The sequence below is a fragment of the Triticum aestivum genome, chromosome 6D, assembly GCF_018294505.1.
Source record: "Triticum aestivum cultivar Chinese Spring chromosome 6D, IWGSC CS RefSeq v2.1, whole genome shotgun sequence".
Taxonomy (NCBI): Eukaryota; Viridiplantae; Streptophyta; class Magnoliopsida; order Poales; family Poaceae; genus Triticum; species Triticum aestivum.
Window position 1 is genome coordinate 248,291,071 of NC_057811.1, and position 17,573 is coordinate 248,308,643.

Here is a 17,573-nt window from a genome sequence, read left to right on the forward strand (position 1 = left end):
TTCTGAGAGCGTAACCCATTTTGGTTGCAAAAATTGGGAAGCACTTTGCAAGATGTATGGTTTTTATGAGGGTATGCTTGTCACCATGGATCTTGGTGATCCTGACATCGACCAAGACAATATGGACATTTGGGTCCTTGTTGATACGCTTCCAGTTCTACCGCTATGTGAGTTTCTCAAACATAGTTATTAACTAATTTATATTGTTCATTTCAAAATAGTTGACAGCTTATTTCCATTGACAGCTTATTTTCATTGTTCAAACAATGTGCGGAACATGGTAGACAGAACGTACTACACCGATGGCTCTGAGTTAACTTATCAGGAGAAAAATCATCTGGTCGCATTTTGTACCGATCTTGAGAATTACAATATCTATTGTAAAACTCCTCCACATTATGGTCAATACGTGCCACTAGTGCACGTGTTGAACTACGGTAACATCCATGGAGATGTCATGGTAAGATTTTTTAGTATTACGACATCCGTGCATCTTTTGCATAAATTCTTTTAAAACTTAACTACATTGCTAACTATGAAGTTATTACTATGTTTTTCAACAGAAAATCCCGAATGATTGTGTGCCTCATCTGATGTATCAGAATGGTCACCTTGATGTTTTGAACATACGGCCAGGTCATCCTACGAATCTCACCTGTCCATATCAGATTTCTAAAAGAAGTGGAGACATGAAAATCAAAGAATGGAAAAAATGTATGGACAGTCGTAAGGAGGTACTTGGAAGCAACATTGTGCGAAAGGCAAGAATTGAAGACAGGATAATCTCCATTCTCCATAATGGAGAGTCAGGGCCTATCTTGTTTTATGCTATTTTACCTAAGAGAAGGTAGTAGGTCCTAGTTAATAATACTCATGATCATGTGCTAAGAACAACTAAGTAGGATTGGTTAGATGACTATGATGGTGATGTGGCATTGAGTAGAAGTCGTATGATCGATGATGATGAGTATGACTTGTTATTATGATACCAATGATGAGTTATTTATTATTATGATCGATGATGCATGATGCTAAGTTGTTATATGAGCATGATTACTTATTATATATAATAGTGGGTGAAATGAACCTGGATTAGATTCAAGTGAAGCCAACATGTGGTGCACATCGAAAGTACTACTAATCCAAACTAGATCAAGTTTGGATTAGAGTAGTACTTTCGACATGCACCACATGTTGCCTCCACTTGAATCTACTCCACGTTCATTTCATCCACTGTTATATATAATAAGTAATCATGGTCATAAAATCATATGATGAAAGTACTGTATATAAAACCACACAATGAAAATAAGTTGTATATTTTAAAATACAGGAAAATTTAGCAGCTGCTCTTTTTAGAACAAGCGCTACTGCTACTTACAGGTAGCAGTAGCACTCCCTTTCCAGCGCTATTGCTACTAGTTAGCTGTAGTGCCTTAGTGCTAGCGCTGGACCCAGTGCTACTGCTATGCATATTTCAAGCGCTACTACTAGGGTTTTCCCTAGTAGTGATGGGGCAATGAGATATTCATGAACAAGCATCAAGTGAGGAAACTGATATGGATTATTAGCAAAAAGATATGAATGCTGGAAAGCAAATTATTTGTTTATGCTCTATCCGACAAAACAGTGAGTTGTAGGATGGTAACTACAAACTCTGCAGCCTTCTCTTTTTACTTCCCATAATGAGTTGTTAGACAACAATGTCTGAATCTTTTTCGTTCGTAGTGGTTCCCGAAGAGTCCACTCAAGATTACCTCGCAAAGTACATGATTGGTGGACACGCAATGAAGGTTAAAGTATTTCATCCAGACTACAATGAGCATCGAGAAGTCGTAATGAAGACAGTGAAGGATGGACGGGCAACCATCACAAGGGGTTGGCCTAGAGTCGTGCGCGCATTACACATGGAGGAGGGCACAATATAGGCATTCCGCTTCACCTTCTCCAGCAACCAGAATGTATTTCGCCTCTCTCTTTACAGTCTTTAGTACAACTATGGTTCATCATTCTTAACTTGGTGCTTCTGTAGTTCTTCAGTATATGTACCTGTGCATCGAATTATGCATTCGTGGTTGAACCTATATTTGTAATAAACATGGTTGGATATGAAATAAGTGATTGCCTACTTTCAAATTCAAAACATGTGATTTTTAAATTAGGGATTAATTAGGATTACACTGCACACGGTTTGCGAAAGCGAAACGTCTGCGATAGACGTGGAGATCAGAAACGTTTCTAGGATCCACCACGTGTGTGATCAATCTCCACTGCACACATGACATCCTCTTGAAAACTGTTTGCGCTAGGCCACCTTGCGCAAACGTTTACCACATAAAAACTGTGTGTGATGGACAACCTTTGCCACACCGTTTCTTCTACGCACCATGTGTGATGCATTCAATAACACAAACGATAAAATTGTTAATATCATGTGCAATGGCAACGCTATCACAAACGATTTAATAGGGAAAATTGTGTGTGATGTACCTATGAATGAACACATTTTCCTTGGAGCGACTGTGTGGGATGTACATACAAACAGAAACATTTAGCAGGGACTGATTGTGTCGGATGTACTTGCGACCGGAAACAAGTTCGCATGTATAATTGTATTTTTTAGCTCTACTGTACGTATTACCGTATTTGAGCCCTCGCCGGTCGCACACGACCTCATTTTGCCGAGCGTCTGTGCCAGGAGGGCATATCCCCGACGGTTTCTGGGTCATGTGGGAAGGACCCCCCTACCGCCGTCACTCACTTGGCGACGGTTCCGAACGCCGTCGCGGAAAGGGGTTAAAAATTGTTTGTATAGCACTGACGCGTACTAGTGTAAGGTTGCCATGTAGGCAAAAACTCTGATGTGGCAAGGTAATTAAGAGGGGAGAGATGGGTGTGGTGACCCCAGGAAGAAACAATGCAAGCGCGAGAACCTAGGGAAAACACTTAAATGGAAGAATCCCACCAATGCATGAAGAACTTTAGTTGCAAAATCATTAAATGAAGGATACTTAGCACCAACAAGTTAAGAACCTATGCATTGGGGTCTTTAGTTGGTAAAGTATCTTACATTCTTGAGAAGTTGATCCCCACTAATACCAATTCTCTCAACATGCAGCCTATCCACCTCGGCATCCTGCCACATCATCATTATTTTTCCATTTTACTAATTTTGTCGCTACATTTCCAGACTTTAAGTTACCACCGAAGCCCAATGGTCTCAACTCACAGCAGGAAAAAATCCCAAAGTTCATGCTAAGAAGAAGAACAGCCGTCCTGCCCCCACCCTCGCCTTGCTTTCGTTTTGTCCTCCTCTCTCTCTCTCTCTCCCTCCTTAAATAAATGCTTTATAACCTGTTTGTGGTAAAGCTACTGAATCAAAACCAGATCAAAAGGCTTTGTCTCCATTCACTCTTAATGACTGAGAATTTTCTCAACAAATTGGTTTGTATCTATTAATCAATGGATCGACATAAGTAGCTGCTTATGAAATATATACATGTATTTATAACACAAGTAAGAGTTTAATGCCTTATGTTCTTTTTCTAAATATGAACATTTCTACCTGCATACCTCTTTTCTCTAATTGTAAGTCATTTTAATGTTATGTACAATTAGACCTTATATGGTATGCTAATGTATATCTACATGTATGTCTATTAGTAGAGATTATGTTTGAATTATATTTATTAATATTCAGTCCAAATTGATTGCACTATGAATGCCGCAGCAACGCGCGGGGTATCATCTAGTTTAATATGCTTAGCACCTCATGTAAGCACCAATGCATTGGAAGCATCCTAATGGGGAGTATCATATACTAGTATCATGCATATGATACTAGTATATGATACTACCTCTGTAATGCGCGCATAGTATCATAAGTTAGTATCATGCATGTAGTATTTTATTTATTGTCATGCATGACACATAGTAGCATATCATTTATTATGATACGATAACATGATATGATACTTAACCCTCTCTTTATTCATTTAATTCTATGACAACTCATCAAAATTTCCTAGTTGGCATGCATGATACTAGCCATGATACTCCCATTACGATCAGCCTAGCAATACAAATCATTTGTGCATTGCTTTGCGAGTTTTCATCCATTTGTTCAAGAAGCGGGGAGAACTTTCAAATATTTCGACTGCGAGGTGTGGCCACTGGCGTAGGCCTAGTTGGTATTTTAATCACATGAAATTTAGATGTAGTCCGGACATCATCAAAATCGATGTGTGCCCGTGGCATGCTCTCACGACCCGGTGGAAAAAATTGGTAATGTTTGGCAAAAGTTTTGATGATCGCTCCTTCCAAACCGGAGCATCTCACATCAAGGATCATGGTTTCCAAAAGGAGACGTGTCAATTCAAACTACAGTGGCCCGTGACTTCATCGTTTGGCCTCATAAAAATTTCCACGGTACGCAATCACCATTATACCACGAGTTTGATTTTCTGGCGCATTTCAGGCATCGTTAGCTATATTTAGGAATTTTTTTGAGTTTAACGTCCATTTTGTGCATAAAAATAAAATTACAACCGAAACTGCATGTGCTGTCGAAAGGGATGAGGATCGTCGTTCGATCTGGGAGCAACCAACAGTGCAGACGTATGATCCGTTGGGTTTGGGTTCTGGCCAATCAGAAAGCATGACTCAGATCGCGGGCGGGGTTTGGTTGGCACACGGCTTTCATCAACGAACCGTATGCTATTCGCAAACTAGATTGCATATTTTGTTCAGACATACTGTAGTGAGATCAATTGAGTGTGCTACCTCTATGATATAATAATAATAATTATTATTATTATAAAAAAAATAGTTCATATTCATTGCCTGAGCTGACAGCGTATCGAGGTCAACATATTAACGGTTCTTACACATCAACATAAAACCGAGCATAACTCACAAATTCAGTACACGTGACAATTCTAAATTGAATGAATTAAGTCGCAGGGTAGGCATAAAGACTAGTCTTACGGCTTAATTCCCATGTACATGGGGGAATTGGGATCATTACGTTGACCCTGAATGAACTTGGGTTTTCTGATGATTTTAAGCTGCTCTGCTGCACGGGTGCGTGATCCCTTGGCCGGCAACTCAGCAAATTCATCGTACTCGTCCTCATCGGCAACATCCTCGACACCCAATACCCTCCTCTTCCCATGCATCACTACATGGTAGTTCTTATGCAAGGGGTCTTCTGCAAAGAAAATCTAGGTAGCATCACTGGCAAGAATGAACGGGTCCACGTGATATGCCATCGTTGTCCTGTTAACACAGGTCTTCCTGTAATAATCAACCCTTACATGACCAAGAGGGATCCATGCGCACCTGAATAATGCTACCTTAACTTTCACATAGTCAAGCTCCCAAATCTCTTTGATGGTTCCATAGTATACCCTTTTATCAGCTTCATCTACAGTCATGCATTCTATTCGAACATCACTGTTCTGATATGAGGTATTCTGATCACGTTCCTTAGTGTAGAACGTGTATCCATTTATTTCATATGCTTGGTACGTCAACACCGTAGGTGATGGCTTTTGTGCCAACCACGTAGCAATGTCATCGACGGATCCTTGTGTCAAACGATTCTTCAGCCATTCGGCGTAATTCTTAGTGTGCTCCTTCATCTCCACATCTTATGAAGGCACCATTGGTAAGAAGCTTTGGCATATCTCCGCCAAGTGTTCTTCGGCATATGCACTGAGAACTGGGCTGTTAAGCAGTAACGTCAAATGGGCTTTCTCTGCCAATTCTCCGGGTGCATCCATTTGCGTGCCAGCAAGGACCGGCTTACCTTTCAGCCTTCCCTCGTGGCGAGAGAGGGGTAAACCTATAGGTCTTTGTTTCATGTATTCGGTGCAAAACTCAACCACCTCCTCTGCGGTATAACCTTGTAGGATGCTTGCCTCTGGATGGTTTTGGTTCCGACAAAAGCGCTTCAGTATTCCCATGAACCGCTCGAAGGGATACATGTTGGGAAGAAACACAGGACCACAATACTTTATCTTGTCGACAAGGTGCACAGTGAGATGGACCATGACATCAAAGAATGATGTTGGGAAAAACATCTCTAGGATGGACAATATTCTTGCAATATCATCTTGCATATGATCCAACTCTTCAGGATCTACAACTTTCTGCCATAGTTGGTTGAAGAAATCACAAAGCTCAATGAGTGTGTTTCTTATATCTTTGTCCATCAGATTCCTGATGGCCACCGGGAGGATTTGTGTCAACATTACATGGCAATGATGTGACTTCATGTGTCCCAACTTCATTTTACCCGAGCTCACATCCACGAGACTTCTGATGTTTGCGGAGTAGGAAGAGGGTGTCTTAACTGACAACAAATAGGTGAAGAACTGTGTTGCTTCTTTTGTACTGAAATTGTAACTCTGGCGAGCTTTGATGAATTTGTCATCATCTTCTGCTTCACTCTTGCGTTGTGATTGATCAGCAAGCATATCGAGCCGTGAACCGTCACCATCCTTTCTTTTACCTTTAATCTTGAGCAGAGTACCAAGGATGCTTTCACATACGTTCTTCTCTACGTGCATGACATCGATGAAGTGACGTACACGTAGATCTCCCATTAAGGTAATATCCAGAACACCGTTTTCTTCTTAAACACTTGACCCTTGGGTGTTTGTTTCACTGCCAAAGGGTGGTTCTGGCCAAGCACAACATTAATTTGTTTAGCCATGCCGTGGACCACCTCGCCATCATAGGGTCTTGGGCCCACACGTACCATCAAATTCAGCTTTCATCTCTCGGTATGGGTGATTTTTCTGTAAGAACCTACGATGATGCAAATACACGGTTTTGTGCGACTTGGGAAGTCTTTTGCTAGCTGTCCTATCCATGCATGTGACACACCCTACATGCTCCTTTGTTTTCTACCCCGATGTGTTGCCTAATGCTGGCATATCTTAAATGGTATGCACCAACATCGCATGTAGATCAAAAATCTCCTTTCTGTAAGCATCATAACATTTTATAGCAGGTGCATCTATCCACACTGTCAGCAGTTCTTCTACCAGTAGCTGAAAGTAAATGTCGATGTCATTTCCAGTTTGCTTTGGGCCTTGGATAATCATTGATATCATAATGTATTTTTTCTTCATACACAACCAAGGAGCTAGGTTATATATGCACAGAAGCACCGACCATGTGCTGTGATTGGTGATCATATCGCCAAAAGGATTCATCCCGTCAGTACACTCCCCGAGCCTTATACTTGTAGGATCCTTGGCAAAGTCTTCAAACTTGTTGTCGATTCATTCCCACTGAGCCCCATCTTTCGGGTGCCTCATAAACCTATCTGCAATTCTCTCATCATGGTGCCACCACAACCTCTTTGCCTCTCTAGGGTTTGCAAACAAATGCCTAAACCTTGCAATTAAAGGCAAGTACCAAACAACCTTGAACGGGATCCTGTCTTGATCTCGTCGTCCAATTTGTACTTGTCCTTTGCTCTCCTGTGCTTGTATCGTGCATGCTTGCATATGGGACATGCACACAAATCTTTGTACTCACCATGGTACAATATACAATCATTTTCACAAGCGTGTATCTTTTGTACTTAAAGTTCCAATGGGCAAAAAATTTTCTTCGCTTCATTCGTGCTTCTGGGGAGCACATTATCTTCTGGAAGAATTTCTTTGAAAATACCTAACATCTCTGTGAAGCCCTTGTTTGATAGACCGTTTGCTGCTTTAAATCTGAGAAGCGCCAGGGTGGCACTCAATCTGGAATATTTCTTTTTGCAACCTATATACAATTCTTTCTTGGAGTCCGCATCAATGGTTGGTAGATCCTTGTACCCAATCATATCCTTTTTTGGGCCCTCGAAATCTGCAATCATAGCAGCAAAATCTGGCATATCAAAATCATCGTCATCTGCGTCGACGTTTTGGTTTTCTAGTGGGCGTTTCGGCTTTCCGGTGTTCCATTGGTAGCTTGACGCCTATGCCCTGATGCTAGATTCAACATCCATGTGACACTGATCTGGGTTTGGCATCTCGCAGCCCTGGGTATCTCCATCCATGACCTCCTCTTCATCGTGTCTGGTCCAATGTGTATATCCATCCATGAATACCCGAGAGACTAAGTGCCATTGGACATCTCCAACTACAGGTGACTCTATATTGGCACAATCAGCACATAGACACAAGATGTAATCCGCATCACCAATTCTCCTCTTTGTACTTTCAGCCAAATTCATGAACTCTGTCACACCATTCATAAATTTTGCGGTTTTCCGATTATTCATCCATCAAGATCGTTCCATCTACACCACACGAATGGTAATTAAAGATAAAACAACAACATTAATACACGGATTAACTGTTTCCCAAAGATGCGTGCATAAATCACAAGGTTTTATTTTCATAATTACTGAGGGCGCTCCATATTGTTATCCAGACGTGCAATGACAAAAATTAATGGCCAGTAAATTTACACACATAGTACTAGTACAACACTACCCTTAGGAATTGAATACCTTAATTAAGCCACTCACGAAAAGAATACCTTAAGTAATTAGTCGCGCGGCGACCTCCACCCAGCAGACAGAGAAGTGCGATGTGGCGGCACGCCGAGACAGCAGGGTCGAGGAGCAAAGCTTAGTGCGGCTGCTGCATGAAGTTCGACCTCCACTATCCCGCCATCGACCGCGATGGATGGCTCCAATCACGCCGCCGCCGACCTCGGTGGTTGAGCTCCTCCTATCTCCCGTCGCAGACCGAGGATTGACCTCCTATGACGCCGCCACCGCCCACCGACCGAGGATTGACCTCTCCTCCGGTAGCTGCTGCCTAGGCCGCCGCCACCATCTCTATATGCAGAGCGGCTATTGTTTTGACAGATATCCGCAGAGGGCTGTTTACACGGTATCACTGTAACTCAATTATATGTACAGGGTAGTACATCGCATACGGTTATGTAACAACAACCGTGTCTCACCTATGTTGTCTTCATACGGGTTGGTGCGGAAATCGTGTGTGACGTTGTAATACCTAACACAAATGACATGTCTAAACAGTGTGCCGTATACAACATATAGTACCATAAGTAGTTCTCGACCGTTAGCTTATCCCCACAGTTTCCCCATTTTCCCCCAAATCCCTAGATAGCCTCCAAATTTCCTCGCGTGGCCCTGACATTGGGGGAATGCAGACGAATGGTGCTGATGGTTTTGGTGCGGCTGCTCCTGCTCGTATCGCCGCCACGACGGCGGTCGTCGCGAGCACTTGACTAAGGTCATCAGAAGGTAGGTGCACTACGGATCCGAATTGTCCTGTCAGGTTCCAATCTATCCCGATCTTTTTAGCATGTCCAAAGTAGCTCCTTGCTGAATCCGTCCTGAATGACCCCCCCCAGGAAAGCGATCTGCCGCCGGATCCGGAGCATGACTCCAGACTCCCGCAACACGAGTTCGACTCCGAGTTTTGCGCCACCGAGAAGTACCAAAAGCTGAGTTGTGTGCACGGGCACACTCCCGCTCGACGTGTATGCACAGAGTGATTCAACATTGGTAGGCGGTTTCTCAGTTGCCCCTTAGAGGTTAGTGCTAAGTTCATCATTTTAATTGAGTTAATGCCACCGCTCATCCTGAATACTATTTAACATTGGCAGGGATATGAGGCTTGTGCCTTTGTTAACTGGCTGGATGAAGAATGGCATGGCAGGGCTCGGAGTGTTATCACCAAGCTCGCAGAAGATAATGTAAAGCTGAAGAAGAAACTGGCTGATCTGGAATGTACAATAGTACGATGAAGCCAGAAAGAATCAATCACATGCAATAGATGAAGGCAAGAGACAAGAAGGAACTAGCATGTGTAGTTGTGGTTGTCGCATTAGCCATGTTCTATGCGCTGTTCGCAATGATGATTAGGGGTTTTATTTGACAGTATTGCTAAAGCACATCTAGATGTGCTCTAAGTAATGCACATCTAGGTCCTATGCCACTGATGTTACGCGAAGATTCATGCAGATATTTTCCTTTGTCTTTTTTTATTTTTTTTGTAGTTTGATTATTACAGGATTTATCAATAAGAAGAGCTCGATGTATTGTTTGCCAACTCTCCTACTCCGTTTGTACCGGTACCGGTGCATAATCCCAAAACTTGTTCCTTGTTTTTGTCCTAAAAAAAAGAAACCATCCAAATAGCCAATAGGAGTCCTGCGCAACTCCAGGAATTTGGAGCGACTGGGTACAAATAATTGCGGTTGATTATATCAGCGTTTAGATAATACGTCAACCCCCGCTTCAATTGGCATTTACTCTTCTCTGCATACCCCGCTTAAGTGTCCACCATCTTCATCGTCCCCGGTAGGCCGTGCTACACACTAGCACACACTCTGCAGCTATGTCGAGCGATAGCGAGGACGACAGTTCGGCCAGCAGTCTGGCGCCCGATGATAGGTCAACATCGGAATCATTCCGCTCGTCTTCCATGAGTCCGACGTCGAGCCCAGACCTCGATTATATCCGGATCATGGAAGGGATGCCGCCTCCGGAGTCGTCAGACGACAACCAGATGGACAAGGAGCCGTCGGAGGACGAAGAAGAGGACGACGATGATGATGAGGAGGAATGGTCGAACGAGGAGGAGGAGGACGATGACAACAATGATGATGACAACGGCGGCAGCGATGAGAAGCCAACAGTCAGCGGCAAGAAGCGTCCTCACCAAGACAATGTCGCGGGGCCATCAAACAACAACAACAACAATAAGAAGGACTAAATTAAGCAGACTATATATATCTCTGTTTCCGTTCGCTCATATTAATTTGTTATCTCTGTTTATCCTGTCAATCTCATCGCAGACGGTTAGTAATACATATTCGACAGAGATCTTCTACATTATCGCCCACAGGTTAGTTTGTTGAACTATGTGCCCTTACGAGCACACAATTCACAAAAAAAGACCGTATGGGCTGTCTATAATGATCGCACACAATTTTGATTACCGGCCTGTTTGCCCGGTATCACACACATCTTGGTACGCCAAAACGTTTGTGTTCACCTCAATCATCACAAATGGTTCATCGGATCGAACTGTGTGTCTTATATCGCACAAACCTTGATCTGGCTGCCCATTTCAGTTGTTCTTTCTCATCGCAAATGGTTCATATGGATCAACCGTATGCCCAACATCGCACACGCAACTAAAATCTGAACCGTGTTTGATGTATCATTCATCGCAAATGTTTTGCGTCTTTTTTACGGTTTTTACATCACCATTTGCAATTAATGCATCGTGCACAGCTTCGTCAAAGGGTCTCTGATCGTAGTGTCATGTTAGCAGCAACCTGCAGTAGTGTATGATGAATTGCTATGAGCTGCTACTGCTGCTGCTATATGATGAATTGCTATGAGCTGCTCCAGCTGCTGCTATATGATGAATTGCTATGAGCTGCTGCTGGTATATGATGAATTGCACACTGCTGCTGCTGCTATATGATGAGTTTCTATGAGCTGCTGCTGCTGCTATATGATGCTTTCAGGTGGTGCGACTATATGATAATAACCAGCCACTTGGACCATCGAATTTGAATAAATAATTGTTCTTCATTTAAATTTGGGTCATGTGTTCTTCGTTTAAATTAGGCAATGGGATCTCCGTGGAAGACATTGACCAAAGTAGATTGTGCCAAGTAGATGGTATCTTTGTATTTGCATTTTGAACAAATATTGATGGTCTGTTTTCCTATCATATTAATTACTGAGGATCGTCTCCAGACGGTGTTGGTGACCGGTTGGTGGATGGCCATCGTCGACGCCAGCTACGACTCTCAGTTGGACCAGATGATCGTTGCCACCACCAACAAGTTCACCGTCGTCAAGAAGCTCACGGATGACATCGCTGTACTCCTCCAGCCCGTGTGCCCGGGCTCCTAATTGCCTGCCACCCTAATCAGCCTCCATGGCCGAAACCTCTTTCAAGCACTAGTGGCCCTGCGGCTGCCCATCGATGCCACGAAGAATGTCCACCTGGAGGTCGCGCTCGCCGCGAGGCGCCTCGCCCTGCGAGAATTCGTCGACCTACACATCCACGTGTACGAGCAAGTCGTGTACATATGTATCTACGAGGTCAGTGAGGACGCTACGACGTTGGCCTTCGTCAACCGGCTGGAAGCCTTGGATGCCTTTGCTGAGAAGCACCTTGACCTCGCCACAAAAGCCGCCACTCCTTAGCATTGAGGAGGAGGAGGTTGTACGTTGATGGATGCATCTTTCTTCTTGCCTCCTGTAACCACCACTGCGATCGCATCATCATGGCCTTAATTACTATTGTGCTATTGCATTCTCGTTCCAGTCAATATAGACATGTGTGATCCCTTTGCTTAATTATATGCATCACTGTAACTAGTACTCCATCCGTCAATTTATAAGTTGTGCTTACCTTTTCCATCAACTTCGTGCAATGCACGGGCATCTTGCTAGAAACACTAGAACATGTCGGATCGCATGTGACCAAACCGATGATGCGCCAACCTAGCTACTACCCTACTTATTTGGCGGAAAAGGCCCTACCCTAGTGTTTCCAATCGTTATTTCTATCTATCGATCGTGCCAAGGAGCAAAACCAAATGTTACAGTTTATACATGTTTCTCTACTCCTACTCCTATAAAAGACTCAGTTGGTGATGGTGGTGTGTCTGCCATCCGTCGTTTCTGACCATTAGATCTGCATCTAATGGCTGTGAGGTAAGTTGTGGCATTTTTGAACAATAGACCACTTCTTTGCACCAATTTCCAGAAAACCCCTTATTATCTTGAAAGCAACCACATCCCTCCCTCACCTCATCAAAACAGTCTGAGAAATATATTTTGAGTGAAAAGTGATATATTTTTAGTGGTATATATGTTTATCAAAACAAGAGTGTTTTCTTTCAAGTTTGTGAACAAGTACTACTATTCTACTACTTTGGATCCATCACAACGCACGGGCACATCGCTAGTAAAAGGAAAAGGCCTGCCGCGTTTGCGTCGCACCCCAACACGCCCGGGAATCGGGAGTACTCCAAGGCCCGTCCGGCACGCCACATAGCTAGGGAAGGCATGTAGCCTAGCATTTTCACTTTCATGTGGGACCGCAGTTGAGCAAACCGACTATAGGCAAACCGCACCCCGCCCGCTGCGTCGGAAAACATAAAGAGCAGGGGAAGATCTAGCTGAAGCACGAAAGTCAAGAAATTTGGTGTCAGATGGGGCTCGTTGATAGAGTAGGAGCACTCCGTACTACTACTCCTACTAGTACGAAGTTTGTACTAAAACTAGTACTACCACTATACAACTAGGTACATGCACGACACAACATTGTGGGAACAAAAAACGGGAAGATCTTGTTGTGGTTGATTTATCTTTTTTCAGTCAATGTAGTATGAATAATATGATGTGTGGGGCACCCATGAAGCTTATGTGCCTTGGTTGCATGGCTAGGAAAGGCTAGAGATAAATAAATAGATAATGTGTTTAGAGTGCACTCCACTAAATACATATACTTTGGATCCATTGCAACGCACGGGCCGGCACATTGGTAGTAGTAAGAAACAAATGCCGGGTTTGGCATGAGTTCGTACTGTGGGAGCACCACAAGGCCTGCCGCAGGAGTTACATTTCCCTCTCGGGGCCCACGAGACCGAGCTTCAGTGGCATAGTGCACCGGCCTATGATTCAATGACATGTGGACCTTAAAAGCGGCTGGCCCACATGTCATTCTCATGGTGGTGGCGTGGTTCGCGACTCTCTCGTTTGAGATGAACCGGCCGGTGGTGGCGTGGCCGTGGCGAGGGTGCCACAGCTGGGCGTCGGGGCATTACGAGGTGTAGATGGCCACACCGGCGGGTACTACTTGTAGTACAGAAGTACTCCAGCTGAGAATTGATACCCGGGATGAAATGTGTCACAGCCGCTGGATGAAAATTCGATGGTGCGGGAGTACGGATCGGAGCACAGGAGCGGAGCAGGCAAACCGCGTCCAATCAGGTGTGGCCGTGGTAGAAACTTGATGGATGCCGCAGGTCAACTGGCCCGCATGTCATGCACACAAAGGCAGAGGAGTAGTGGGTCCGAGAGGGACGAGGCGCACGTCGGGGGACGTCGTGCCGTGGGTTGGAGCAGCGTCGTGGGAATCACGTGTGGCAGTGGTAGAAACATGATGGTCGTCGTGGTTCAACTTCCATGGACAAGCTGTCATGTCTGCTGACACATGCATTGCATACCGTTCACTGCAAGGAGCAGTAGTAGAGAAAACTTGTTCCAAAGATACCATATTTCCGATAAAATTCTTGAGATATCATTAGTTTTTACACATGGGATTACTCCTGCAAGGGTCAATCACAGCAGGTGTTTTGTAAAAAATGCATCTTGATGTTCCCTGCAATGCACGGGCATCTTGCTAGTTATAGAAGAAGCCCACACAGACATCTTGCCGCAGGGCGTGCCACCGACCCAAAATTCAATTTTTTTTCAGACGCTTAGGTCCACCGGATGTCGTGCCACGCTACAAAATGTAAAAAAAAAACAGCACCAATTTTTTTAAACCTGTTATCTTCAAACCAGCCACCCCGTCCCTCACCCCATCAAAACATCCCGAGGAATATTTTTTGAGTGAAGCATGATTTATTTTTACTGATATATGTATATCAAAACTAGAGTGTTTATATTTCAAACCCGTGAACAAGTATTATTCTACTACTTTGGATCCATTGCAATGCACGGGCCGGCACATTGGTAGTAGTAGTCTCTATCACTACTCCTATAAAAAAAGAGTTGTTGATGATGGTGTGCCTGCCATCCTGCAATATAGGTCGTCCGATTTATATCTGACAGATAGGAAGGAAACTATGGCAATTTTGCAAAAATATACCCACACTCCTCTCCACATTTGCAAATAAGGCCTTCCCTCGTTCATCCTTTTCTCCCACAAGATAAACTACTCATACAAATGCATCTTGATGTTCTGTGCAAGGCACGGGCATCTTGCTAGTCTACTACTCTTACAAAAAACAGAGTTGGTGATGATGGTGTGCCTGCCATCCTGCAATATAGGCCGTCCGATTTATATCTGACGGATAGGAAGAAAACTATGGCAATTTTGCAAAAGATAACCACACCCCTCTCCACATTTGCAAATAACGCCTTCCCCCGTTCATCCTTTTCTCTCACAAGATAAACTACTCATAAAAATGCATCTTGACGTTATGTGCAACGCACAAGGATGTTTCCTTGGGGGTATCTCCAGCGCGGCGTGGTCGTAGTTGCAGTTGACGCCCCTTGAGATGCTGACGTTGGGGGGCACTCGGATTTTGTCCGATGAGCAGGTAAGGGATGAGTTTGATCACGTAGTAAATGCATTCTAAAGACTAATTCCGTGTCCATTTCCTAATTCTCCCGCTGCCCGCTGCTTCACAGGTTAGGCTTGGTGCCAGTGGAGATTGGCTTGCATATGCATGGGAGGGTACCAACATCAATTTGCACAACATTTACAATGGTGACACCGTTCCCATAGAACCTTTGTCTAACATTGGCATCAGCCATGCAACGGGCCACCGCCTGAATTGGTACGATGGAACCATGGTGAGATTAAAGAAGATAGCAATCCTGGAAGGCCCGATAAGGTCGTCCGCCAACCAAAATTACACTCTCATCATGGTGTTTGACATCGCGATTGCTTTCACGAACCCTACACATGGCGGTCAAAGGTGGACCATGCTGTCTATGTCCGATTTGTTGCCGTACGAGTACGAAGACGCTGTGCTCCTTTCTAACCGCATCTTCGTGGTGACAAACCAGGGGACTTGTTTCGTATGGGACACATCCTACGGTATACTCCCTCTCTTCCTGTTTATTTGTTTTGAATTTTTTCGTTTTATAAGTTTCAAATTCAAATTTAGAGCTCCCCATCACATGTTGAGATTACAATGTCCATTAAATTGTTGCGTGCATGTACTAGTAAGAAACAAATCTCGAGTTTGGCACGAGTTCATGCAGCGTTAGCACCACAAGGCCTGGTGCAGGAGTTACATTTCCCTCTCGGGGCCCTTGGGACTGAGCTTCAGCGCCTTACTACACCTTCTTTGAGTCAATAACATGTGGACCCGATAGGTGGCTGGTCCACATGTAATGCTCCCGAAGGGAGAGGGGCAGTGGGGCCGAGAGGGGTGAGCCACATGTTGGGGGACGTGTGGTGTCATGGGTTCGAGCGGCGTCGTGGGAATCATGTGTGGCTATTGTAGAAACTTGATGCTCACCGCATTTTAGGTGGCCCACATGTCATGCACACAAAGGCAGAGGGGCGGTGCGGCCGAGAGGGGTGAGGCGCACATCGGGGGACGTGGTGCCGTGGGTTGGAGCGACGTCGTGGGAATTGCGAGTGGCAATGGATGAAATGTGATGGCCGCTGTAGTTGAACTTCCATGGACAAGCTGTCATGTCTATGAACACATGCATTGCTTACGGATCACTGGAAGGAGTAGTAGAGAAAGCTAGGTGAATAAATAGTTCCTTATAGGCAAGCAGACCTACGCTGCTAGTTGTTCCAAAGACATGCACACCATCTACGCCTCGCCTCGTCTCCCTCTCCCCTAGCACCACTCCATCTCCATCTCCGTCTTGCCGGAGATCCTGAGTTCACTCTTCATCATCTCACTGTGCCCCGCATACCCTTGCCTCGCTCGCCTTCTCACCCCTAAATCAAGACCCCAAAAACCCCACCTTCCAAACTCCACCATGGCTGAACGTGAACCGCGCAGCATCCATATTACCCGCGATTGGAGCAATCTCCCCAGTGACATCCTCGACCTCTGTTGTTCGTGAATGGATATGTTGAGCGCCCTGCGGCTGGCTACATGCTCGAGGGACATGCACACGGCCATCATCAAAGCGAGGCCTAAGCTTTTAAGACACCCTGCTTGCTGCTATCTGGTCTTGCGAGATTTTCTCACCATGATACGGAGGCGTACATGAGGCCCCTCGACTTCAATCCGACCTCCGTTAGCCGAAACTTCTTTGCAGGTATGTAGTGGGTCGCCATACATCGTTTCCCTTGACTTCGATCCAATCACCATCGCATGAAACTTCTTGGCAGGTATGTAATGGGTCGGCATGAACTCCCACTGGATGGCTGCCGTCAGACAAGACCAAAAAAAGTTGGTGCTCGTGAACTTCCACACCTCCCATGAGATTATCCTTCCTACGTTGGATTATATAGGGTTTAACTGTCGCGGTCCAAGTCATCTAGATTACGAAGTCATTTGGACGCACCTTGTGCAGAAGATTGTAATCTGCCAAGCGCCCACACGAGATGCGAATTACACAGACTTCAAGCTAGTTGCCTTGTTCGACTGCGGACTCGCCTATCTTTCAGCTGGTGCCTTCTTTAGCTGGAGACAGCTCACCTCGTAGTGGATCATCAAAGCTGATACACACTTCTGTAATGCTATTGAACACAATGGCCTCATCTACGCGATTGACAAAGCAGATGGCACCATGTATTGCTGGGACGGCGCGTGTAAGTTGTTTCCGTCTGGTGTTAATGATAACGCCA